Source organism: Mus musculus, chromosome 2 (genome assembly GCF_000001635.26).
Source record: "Mus musculus strain C57BL/6J chromosome 2, GRCm38.p6 C57BL/6J".
Lineage (NCBI taxonomy): Eukaryota > Metazoa > Chordata > Mammalia > Rodentia > Muridae > Mus > Mus musculus.
The window spans coordinates 4,825,029-4,835,828 of record NC_000068.7 but is presented as its reverse complement, the minus strand read 5'-3'; the positions used below and the strand labels follow the sequence as shown (position 1 = coordinate 4,835,828).

Below are 10,800 nucleotides of genomic sequence, written 5' to 3'. Positions count from 1 at the left end.
AGCATCTCTCTCATCACCGCAGGGCCGGACACCAAAGTGACTTGTCACTCGGGACGCTGGCCTTGATTTTTGTTTTAGGTATTGTTCACCATCCTTCTCTTCTGCAAGTCTCTGACCCTTCCTTTTTTTCTTTACTATACTGTTTGGAAGGAAATCATTAAAACCCATATTTATAGAATGGGGAAGCCATTTCTCCTCTCTTTAATTGAAGGGTATCTTTCTATTGGAATTTTTTCTCATAGACTGAGGCAAGGATGCTCAGGAGAATGACCTCAGGGGTCAGATACCACTTTCAGCCTATCATATCAAGGGTGGCTACTATCAATATGACTTACGACCATTGTAGTTTACCTTGATCACTCAGCTAACGTAGAGTTTTCTTCACATTGATGCTACCCTCTCAACTCCATTTCCCTCAACCTTAGGAGGTTGCTACATACACTCCATGTTTAGAAAGAGGTTCTCCCTTTGGCAGAATTTTATTTACCTATCTGTCAATTTTATTTATTTATCAGTCAGTTCTGTGGGATGGACCTCATGGCCTCATTCAAGCTACACAACTGCTTGCTCTCCCACTGAGCCACATCTCCAGCCTGACAAGACCTTTTACTTCAACAGCTTTATTGAGGTCTAATGTATTCGCCACAAGATTTCGCTTGTTTTATGTGAACAGTTTGATAAGTTTTAGAAAATGTATATCACTGAGCCTGAGGGAACTAGTCTTTGAGTTGACATCCAAAAGATGATAATGATTTAACTGAGTAAAGACTGTTTCAGGCAGTGGGGACAGTAGGAGCCCCTGCAGGGAGCGTGGCACATTCTAGGGACATTGATTAATCCCAAATCACCAAGGGAAGGGATCTTATGTCATTGTACTTCATTTATTATGCTTCCTATTTAATATTTAATATTTTCCAAAGCATTTAAAGCAAATAGCATTTTAATACCTAAATGTATAAACTCCAGTTAGGCGAAACACTTGTCTAGAACAACTCAGCCCCTGATGGCTTACCCCGAGCTTCACTATAATAACAAGTAAATATTAGGACAGTAAAATGCAGATTCGTCCCTGAGGGGAAATAAGATTGTAATAAAATCTTTATCTTTGAAGGTGAAGTCTGCAGCGGCTGGTTACTGTTCTCCGTCCGGCGCGTGGCAAGTGGAGGGTCTGGATTCTGGAAGGCTTGGAGCGTCCACTATGAGGAGAAGGTGCAGGACCCATTACTGAGTGAGATGCTAGCAGACGAGTCTATCTCATGCCTCCAGAAAGCTCTAACTCACCTCTGGGAAATATGGGAACTAATTGGGATTCCAGAGGAGCAGAGACTACAAAGAACCGAGGTTGTAAAGAAGCATACAAAGGATCTGGATAGAATGATTGCTGAAGAGGAGCGCCCGCGGGAAAGGCTTCTCAAAAGCGTATCCATCTGTCAGAAGGAGCTCAGTACCCTGTGCAGTGAGCTACAAGTGAAGCCGTCTCAGGAAGAAAAAGATACAACCATCTTGCAACTAGAAAAAGATTTGCGCACTCGAGTAGAATTGATGAGAAAACAGAAAAAGGAGAGAAAGCAGGAACTTCAGGAACAGGAGCAAGAACTCCGTGACATCCTCTGTATGCCGCCCTGTGATGTGGACAGCACCTCTGTCCCCACCTTAGAGAGGTCAAGCCATTCCGACAGCGTGTGGCAACTCTGAGGGAGACAAAGGAATCGAGGCGTGAAGAATTTGTCAACATTAAGAAACGAATCATATTGTGTATGGAAGAATTAGCACACTCTCTGGATACAAGCACTGAAGGAGATGTAGTGTGTGAAGATGAGAGTGCTTTTTGTTTATCACTGGAGAACATCGCAACATTACAGAAGTTGCGAAAGCAGCTGGAAATGAAAAAAAAAAATCACAAAATGAAGCAGAATGTGAGGGGCTCCACACTCAAATCCGAGAGCTCTGGGATAGGTTACAAATACCTGAAGAAGAGAAAGAGCCTGTGGAGGCAATTATGACTGGGTCAAAAACCAAAATCAGGAATGCACTGAAATTAGAAGTGGATTGGTTAGAAGATCTGAAAATACAAAACATAAAGCAAGTGATTGAGAAAATTCGAGTGGAGCCGGCTCAGTCCTGGGACCAGTGTTTTTATAGCCAGGAACAGGGGCAGGCTTTTGCCCCTTACTCTTCTGAGGACTACACAGAAAACCTGCTCCATCTTCATGATGCTGAGATTGTCTGGTTAAGAAACTACTATGACGTTCACAGGAGCTGTTCCAAGGCGTCCAGAAGTGGGAAGAGAGCTGGAAACTTTTCCTAGAGTTTGAGAGAAAAGCTTCAGACCCAGGTCGGTTTACAAAAAAAAGGGGGGAATCTTTTAAAAGAAGAAAAGGAACGCGAAAAGCTCCAGAAAACACTCCCTAAGCTGGACGAGGAGCTGAAAGCACGGATTGAACAGTGGGAACAGGAGCACTCAACAGCATTTGTGGTGAATGGGCAGAAATTCATGGAGTATGTTACAGAACAGTGGGAATTACATTGGTTAGAGAAAGAACGAGCTAAACAGGAGAGGCAACTAAAGAACAAGAGACAGACAGAAGTAGAGATGATGTATGGCAGTGCTCCCCGGACACCTAGCAAAAGACCAGGACAGACTCCCAAGAAGTCTGGCAAAGTATGTAAGATGAACACTACCACCATGTCTAGTGCTACACCCAACAGTAGCATGCGGCCTGTCTTTGTGGTTGCTGGGATTTGAACTCAGGACCTCTAGAAGAGCAGTCAAAGTAGAATTATGGGGTAGAGAAAAAAATTAGCTACCAGATGTTAAAACTTGTACCTAACTATCATAACTAGCCTTTAAGGTCTCTCTTGAATCAAAGGCAAGTCTTTGTGGCCTCAGTCCGCCCGGGACAGCTTCCTTCTGTCCTACTCATGTCTGAGTTGGGTGCAGTTAACAGAACCTGCCCAAGGTAGTTTCAAACATCTAAACTGATGGAAATGTATACGTCACTCCTTGTCTACGTATCTGTCAGTCCAGTCCAGGCACAGGAAGCCACAGCTGCCTAACTGAACAAGGATTCTCAGGACTGGATGTTGGTTGAATTGAGGATTCGAGAAGTAACATCAGATCTGGAAGCCTTTGAAAGTTCTTGCGCTCAGGATGCTGCCATGGAGGTCCAAGTTCTCCTTGTTGGCCCTAAGCTGGGCAGCTCGAGGTGTTTTCTTTCCAGAACACAGAGAAGTGACTACTGACTTGCTGCCAGAGGGGGGTAGTCGAGACATAGGTGACCGGTACACTGATCCACTTCAGAGATGAAGGCCTGGGAGCAGGGCATCACAGGGCCATATTGCTCTTGGAAGGGATAAATATTGGTTTCTGGGACAGGTTCTTGCCAGAGTGAATTGTTCTAAAACGAACAAGCAGGGTTTTGAAATCTCTTTGGCATCCTGCCTACCACTTGATTCCCTCCTCTTATATGAGCTCCCATTGTGATGCCACGTTGTGATGTAACCAGAGGGCTCTCACCAGAGCTAAGCAGATGGGGCTGGGTGATCTTGGACCTTTAGATTCCAAAACTGTGAGTTAGATAAACTTATCTCTGTAAGTGCCCAGCTTTAACTATTTCATTATAGCAACTGAAGATGAAAAATGCACCTACATAGCATGCAACATTCTAAGAACATGTTCATGGTATCTGAAGTTTTTGACCTGGGCTGAAGCCTGGTGGTAGAGCGCTTTCCTAACGCATGTAAAGATGCAAGCTTAATCTCTATTACCATCTACCCCATGCACTTTGGTACAGATGGGGCCAGAAAGATTGCTCGCTTTGCTTTGTTCTCATCCACATATGAAAAAGCAGGTCATTTCAAAACTTCAAGGACGAGGTCTGAGCTCTGGTCTGAGCTGCAACATCACACATTAGTCTCCCAAAGCAGGTTTGTTCCTCTGAGACTGACGGTTACCTGTAGTGTGAGGCGGGAGGGCAGGACTTAACTCATACATTTCCCTGGGGCAGCATCCACTAGACCCAGCACTTCCATCCTGTCAGGAACGCACTAAAACTCCAGCACTCAGGCCTTAATCTGGGTTTGATCAGAAGGCACCTGGGGCAGATTCTGGTCCTGACACCAAGATAACACACCACGTGTTAATCAGCAATTTGCAACTGCCACAGTTTCCTAGTTGTCTTCCCACAACTGCAATGTCTAGCAGCCAAACCACACCCTTTTGTTCAGTCACTTACTTCAATTTATTGCTTCCTGCAAGCAGAAGCCTGACTTCTTTTTTTTAAAAAAAGATTTGTTTATTTTATGTATGTGAATATACTGTAGCTGCACAAATAGTTGTGAGCCTTCATGTGTTTGTTGGGGGATTGAATTTTTAGGACCTCTGCTTGCTCCAGTCCACCCTGCTTGCTCTGGCCAACTCCGCTTGCTTCAGCCCCTGCTTGTTCCGGCTCCAAAATTTATTTATTATTATACATAAGTACACTGTAGCTGACTTCAGACACACCAGAAGAGGGCATCAGATCTCATTACAGGTGGTTGTGAGCCTCCATGTGATTGCTGGGATTTGAACTCAGGACCTTAGGAAGATTAGTCAGTGCTCTTACCTGCTGAGCCATCTTGCTAGCCCCTGACTTCTTTTAATTCGATTTATTTGTGTGTGTGTGTGTGTGCCTCTCTCCGTCTCTATGTCTGTCTTTGTCTCTCTGTCTCTGTCTGTCTCTGTCTCTCTGTATGTGTGTGCTTGTGTGCCTGTCTGTGTACACACACAAGTATGCGGGTGCCTGTTGGGGCAGAAGCGGGCATAAGACCTCTGGATCTGGAGTTGTAGGCAGTTGTGAGCTTTCCCTCAGGGAGCTGAGAACCAAACTGGCCTCTGCAGGAGCAGCAAGCACTCTTTATGGCAAAGCTCTCTCTGCAGTCCTCAAGTCTCACTTCTCTGCACATTTCCTGTGTGTGTGTGTGTGTGTGTGTGTGTGTATGTGTGTGTGTGTATGTGTGTGTGTGTATGTGTGTGTATGTACGTGCACTCACATGGAAGTCAGAGGTCAACCTTGGGTGTTCTTCTGCAGGAGTCAGCTCCTGTGTTTCTTTGAGATAGGGTCTCACACTGGCATCAAAGGCTTTCAGCTTAGGCTGGGCTGGCTGGCCAGTGAACACCAGGGATCCGCCTGTCTCTACCTTTTCCCCATCTCTGCTTCTCACTAAATATCTTAACATCATGCGCTCTTCCATGAGTTAGTCAGTTTAAGTCATAGGTCCTAATGGCTGAATACATGAAAGGAGAAGTGTTTTGCTTTCTCTATAGGTAGAACATGGAAACTAATAACTACTTTCTCCTTGAATTGCTTTGAAAATTGAGCTTTCCAGCAGCAAACAAGCTGGTTCTCTCTACTATTAAAAAGTTGGCTGGTGAGATGGCTCAGTACGCATGCCTGCTGCCAAGCTCAGTGGCCTGCGTTCAATCCCCTGACTAACAAGGTGGAAAAAGAAAGGGAATTGACTCCTTCAAATTGTCCTGTGACCTACATACAAATGCATGATCATGTGCATGCGAGGCTACACACAAAACACACACACACACACAAGTAAATGAAAATCTGGATTTCTAGACTTGATCTTTAGCCATCAGGATGGGTTTGCTATCAGTGATTATTCACTTGTCAGTGCTGTGGTAACTCACCTCAAAGATGGTGTGTGTGTGTGTGTGTGTGTGTGTGTGCGCGCGCCTGTATGTATGTATTTCTTGTGTCCTGGTACCACAATGTGCAGCTAGCAGGAATACAGTCTGGGGCTTGGAAGCTGAAAGGCAACCTGACTACTCCCCAGTGCAGCCATTTCAAGCCCAGTTCCCACTGGTTACAATGACCCAGCAGCCTGACACAGGAAAGCTTTTCAAGGGGGGCTTTCCAGGATATAGGATAAGTCTGGCAAGCAAGAATTTGCCAGAAGATAGGATATAAACCTGCCAAACCAGTTTGTATTCCCCAGGCAGCCACTCCAGTGGCATTGTGGGTGAATACCAATCTGTCCGCTCAAACAATTCTCTTATGTTTGGTTTTCTTTTAACTTGAGCGGAGCTTTCACTTTTCTTCCCTTTTTAACCCCCCCCTTTTTTTCCCACCTGGTTCTTAGATATGCTTGGGCCAGCCTGTTTATCTGGAAAGCTTTGGAAGGCACACTCTCTCCCTGCCCCCGCCATTGCTCTGCCCCCGCCCCCACCCCCGGCGTGTTTGATTGCATCTTTTCTTGGTAATGGTATTTTGGCTTGTCTTTTGTACCATGCTAAGCCACAATGAGACAAGAATATTCTCTCCTTACTTTATCAGGTGCTTTTGTTGCTCCCAAGCTGTTTTGTAACTGTGTGCCTTTTCGGGTTTGGCTCCTAGTTGGGAAAAGGGTTGATATTCAAGGAGAGACTGGATGCCATGTTGGGTCAATTGGTCTTGAAAAGAAATAAGTCAATGTTGCTCACCTGCTGAAGCTCAGGGCCAGGGCAGAGCTGGGTCCCAGGAGGCCAATCAATTTCAATTAAGGAGATTAACAGTCTTGAGCACATAAAAGTCTGGTCACATGGTTCTGAGTGTCCTGGCCTTCAGCAGCCTGAAAGCAGATCAGGAAGTCCAGAATCACTGGGCTGTGTCTTTTGGGTCAACGTCGAGGTGACTGTTGGAAGAGAATACAGAAGGAAACATGGCTGTTTGTCCAGGAGGTCTTACTGGTAGTTTGGTGCAGGATCTTTGCTTTGCATGGGGTGGAGCTGCTCAATATAACGCGCTAAGCATCATTAGGAGTGACTCCACACTAAGGTAATAGGCCAGTCAACCCAATCCAACCCAAATAAAACCAATGTCCACGCAGCTTCCTAGCTGATAGATCTACTACAGGTCTGCACGTCCTTGCCTCTAATGTGCTCTCTAGGTGGCAAGGAGGCCTCTGTGCTTCCTGGGAGAAGTCCGTCTCCAGGTTGGACCCTCTTCCTATACCGGGCACCACAGAAGAGCTACATACTGGGCTCTAGGTTTCTGTTCTTGGGGCCTCTTGATGTACAGACAATAACAGGGCAAGACAAGGGCAGGTGTTGCAAAGAGGGGTGGGCAGGTAGCCAGGAAGAAGATAAAATCCAGATAGACGAGAGGACTTTGGTATTGCATAGACTAAACTGAACCTATTTCTTACAGACTCTGTGCTGACCCTGGACTGTGGTATGTAGCTCTCCCTTCCACACCCTCACGTCTCCCCCACTCTCTTTTACATATAATATTTTAAATTTATTCTTTGGTTATTTTAATCTATGTAGAGAATGTATTCCAATCATATTTATGCCCACTTCTCCTCTCTATCTTCTCTCAGACCCCCTTCCCACATACCCCTTCAGTTGTATATATTCTCTCTCTATTTAAAGTAAATCACTCTGTCCAATGAGTGCTGCCCATATATACGTGCACTGGAGCATAGTCAGCCTACTGTGGGACAAGTGTAACCCTGCAACCAGACAGAAAACATAGTAAGGTCGAGCAGATTAAGGAACCCCAGCAATTCTCATATTTGAGAATGGTAGGTGTTAGAATCTGCTCCAAACCGGATTCCTGTCCTGGAGCACGTGACCATGACAATTAGTCATATAGCATAGAGCCCAGAGTTCTCTATGCTACTGAGGATGTAGATGGGCCCTGGAGGTTTAGCTTTAGCCAATAAGCTTCCCTTCCCGGCACTCCTTCCTGCAAAAGGTATTTAATCTCTGGTCCATCCTGAATAAGTTGTATGCATTCTTTTCCACCATGAATAAACACCTTAGACAAGCAAGGACTGTCTCCTTCCTCAAGGACTGTTGTCGGGGAGAAGCCTTTGTCATAAGAAGCTGAGCCTAAGTTTCCCACGGAAGGCCTCTCCTCACACTTGGCACTCACCCCGAGCTAAGCTGGATTCCTCCCCAGGCTCACTGAAGTCCCCCCTCCCCATCTCAACTCTTTAGGGGTTCCCAGCAGTGCCTGGGTGCCCAGGAGTTTGAGAACCACAGCCTCTGTCCCAGGAACACGGGCTGAAGCCCCTATCTTATGGTGCATTTTGTTGAGCAGTGTGTCAGCACCCCAACCAGGAGACTGGACCATGGCCGAGCACCTCTGAGCCATGTCCTGACTGACACCCCAGCAGCCCAGACGTGAAATGCAGAACCAACCAACCAATCAGGGACCCCTGAGGAAACCTGACACTCCCCCCTAGCAAGACTGTGAACAGCTCCTCAGCTAGGGGTGGGAGCTTGTGTGTCTCACCCCATCATGTTGACTGGCTTGATTCTGCACGGGTCTTGGGACAGTCAAAGTGGCCATGCCTAGCCATGCCTGGAAAACACTTCTCTTCAGATACTCCCTGACCTCTGGCTCTTACAGTCTTTGTCCTCTCTTCCATGATATCCCACATCCCCTGAGCCTTGGGGAGAGGAGGTGCAATAGAGGGGTTCCATTAAAGGCTGAGCCTCTGCAGACACTTGCCCTGTGCGCTTTGATGGGGTGTGAGGCTCTTTATCAACAACTGTCCACTGCACAAGTGCTATTTCTTTTTAGGGTAAATAGCTTCATGGCCTCTGTTAAGGATAGAGCTGTACTCACTCTTGGGGTTTTAAGCCTTACAGGAGGCATAAAGCACACTCTGTCACCCAGTCACCTGCTACTTCATGATTACAGTGCTGATGGGAAGCCAGAGGTGCACTTAGATCCCAGATTGAATGGTCAGGACAGTTAGTTATGGGGATAGAGACAGTTCCACATTGCCACCAGCAGCCTGAGACATTCCCTCAATCTCTGTCACTCTGGCTGACTTAGACCTCACTATGTAGACCAGGCTGGCTTTGAACTCAGGATGTGCCTGCCTTTGCTCCCCACCCCCACCCCCCTCCTCCGGTGCTAGGATTAAAGGCATGTGTCATCATGCATGGCTTAGAGTTAGATTCCCGATTTCACCTGCGAAGAATTTCAGAATGAACAAGTATGAAGCAGAGGTAGTTTATTAAGAATAGAAAGAAATGAGCTCAGAGATAGAATAAGGCACACCTGAGACCGAGCGTGCATGTGCGTGCGTGCATGTGTGTGTGTGTGTGCTTCTCAAAGGAGGATTGTGATCTAGTGCCCTAGTAGTGACTGTATATGTATGTGTATGTGTATGTATATGTATATATGTGTGTGATTTTGGAAGCTTCTGGAATGTCATTGTGTGATGGGTTCCTAAGGGTCATGTGACTCATAACCTAACACTTTGGGGTCTTTTCTCTCAGCTCTCTAGACCATTCCCATTATCAAGAGTGATGTTTTTTTTTTTTCCTTAATAAACTATCTCTACTCCTATTTCTAATGCTGTGTCCCTGGTCCAATTCTTTGCTGTGGAACACAAGAGTCTCAGTACTTCAGCAGGGGCTTGGGACTAAGATCTGTTATAAGAATAACAATAATTTCTCTCCTGTTGAAAATAAGTATTATCATTTCTGCACAGTTAAAATGTAAATTTACATCAAGTAAATATACCTTGAATACAAATTTTAAGAAGACCGTGATTACACATGACTTTTTTTGTGTGTGTGTGTGCATGTATGTGCACGTGTGTGCTAGTGCACTTGTATGTGGAGGCCAGAGGACAACCTTGGTTCTTATTTCTCAGGTACCACCTACCTTGATTTTTCAGACTGGATCTCTAGCTGTCCTGGAACCAGCTGGCCAGGATGCCTAGGGCTCTCCTCCTTCCTACCTCCCCAACACTGGTACTGCAAGCTCATTCTACTGTGCCAGGCCTTTTATGTGTGAGGGTTCTAGACATCAAATTTAGGTCCCCATGCTTGCAAGGCAAGCACTTTTCTCACTGAGCAATGTCCCCAACCCCAAGACTTACTTGCGATGGTTTAGAGAAGTGTCCCGGTGTCTTGGGAGAGTCAGAAACATCAAAGCCCTGCAGCAGCAGCCATTTAGTTCCCAATTGTTCAGAGAGACATAGGTGAAGGATGAGGCCGGGGCTCTGTAGAAGGGACCTCTTGACGAAACACTGACCTTGCTATTTAAGTGGCAGCTATCCCCCTGTCCCAGTCACTCCACAAAGATCTGGGACTCTTTGACCCATAACTTCTTCAGACAGCTACTTTCCACCCTGGCATCCCTGCCCTGTGAATAGCAGACTGTCTACACTGTCCTGTGACTCAGTGTAGAAACACAGAACTGCAAGGAGGTGTGGGAAGGGGAAGACACTCTTCACCTAGTGTCTGGCTGAAGCCTCTTGCCAGGCTCAGAGTCAAGAAATCCTCACAACTAATATTTGATGTGGAGGTTGCTCCTCTAGAGATAATATCCCTTTTATAGAGAGATCTTGAATGGGAATGTTAACATAGCAATTAATTGTGCTTAAGACCCGAGTGTCTATGACCTTCGGATGTGGCCGATCTTTCTTCCCAGCACTAACCTGTGATTTAGTGGGCATCTCACCAGAAACCCCATCTACAGTAGAATATGTTTCTTAACTCAGTTATATAAACCGTGTGACCCCAGATTTATCTCATTTGATTCTGATATAAGTCAGAGGCACCCCTGTAGCTACTCAACAATCTCATTTACTGAAAAAAGTGGGGGGGGGGGCAGAGAAAAAAGGAAAGAAATTTCTTAATAAGTCTTTGAGATGTAACTTGAGGGCCATCAAAACCTGTGTACTTGGTTACCCCTAAGACAGCAAAGCAGCACTCTCCTTTGAGAAGTTCATGTCCACCTTCAGCTGTGTATTATTCTTTCCCCGAGCACTTTCCTATTAATGCCCACTCTAACATCTATA

The 10,800-nt window shown here is 45.8% G+C and overlaps 1 long non-coding RNA gene and 1 pseudogene across 1 annotated transcript; one reads left to right on the top strand and one right to left on the bottom strand.

Moving 5' to 3' along the window:
• Window positions 1,111-2,729, top strand: Gm13176 (predicted gene 13176; annotated as a pseudogene).
• Window positions 6,328-10,582, bottom strand: Gm36389. Its single transcript, XR_001783221.1, has 3 exons — window positions 9,877-10,582; window positions 6,473-6,663; window positions 6,328-6,382 (listed from the first exon to the last, which is right to left on the bottom strand). It is a non-coding gene; the product is annotated as a predicted gene, 36389 (long non-coding RNA).
• Between the last annotated feature and the right edge of the window lie 218 nt (window positions 10,583-10,800).